This window comes from Rhincodon typus, chromosome 7 (assembly GCF_021869965.1).
Source record: "Rhincodon typus isolate 14 chromosome 7, sRhiTyp1.1, whole genome shotgun sequence".
In the NCBI taxonomy this organism is placed as follows: domain Eukaryota; kingdom Metazoa; phylum Chordata; class Chondrichthyes; order Orectolobiformes; family Rhincodontidae; genus Rhincodon; species Rhincodon typus.
This window is the reverse complement of record NC_063338.1, coordinates 15828681-15829002: the sequence shown is the minus strand read 5'-3', so window position 1 is coordinate 15829002 and position 322 is coordinate 15828681. Positions and strand designations below refer to the sequence as shown.

The following is a 322-nucleotide window of genomic DNA, read 5'->3' as shown; positions in this document are numbered from 1 at the left end:
CCCCCCCCCCCCCCCCATCATTCCTTCTCCACCCCCCCATCATTCCTTCTCTCCCCCTCCCCATCATTCCTTCTCCCCACCAACATTCCTTCTCTCCCCCTATCATTCCTTCTCTCTCTCCCCATCATTCCTTCTCTCCCCACCCCCATCATTCCTTCCCCCCCATCATTCCTTCTCTCCCCACCCCCATCATTCCTTCCCCCCCATCATTCCTTCTCTCCCCACCCCCATCATTCCTTCTCTCCCCCACCCCCATCATTCCTTCTTTCCCCCCTCCCCATCATTCCTTCTCCCCCCTCATCATTCCTTCTCTCACCCCTCC

At 58.4% G+C, this 322-nt stretch overlaps 1 protein-coding gene across 1 annotated transcript in view; it reads left to right on the top strand.

Moving 5' to 3' along the window:
• LOC109911710 (collagen alpha-1(XVIII) chain-like) overlaps positions 1-322 on the top strand; it is a 140705-nt gene that overhangs the window by 46053 nt on the left and 94330 nt on the right. The gene's annotated exons all lie outside the window — the stretch shown is intronic.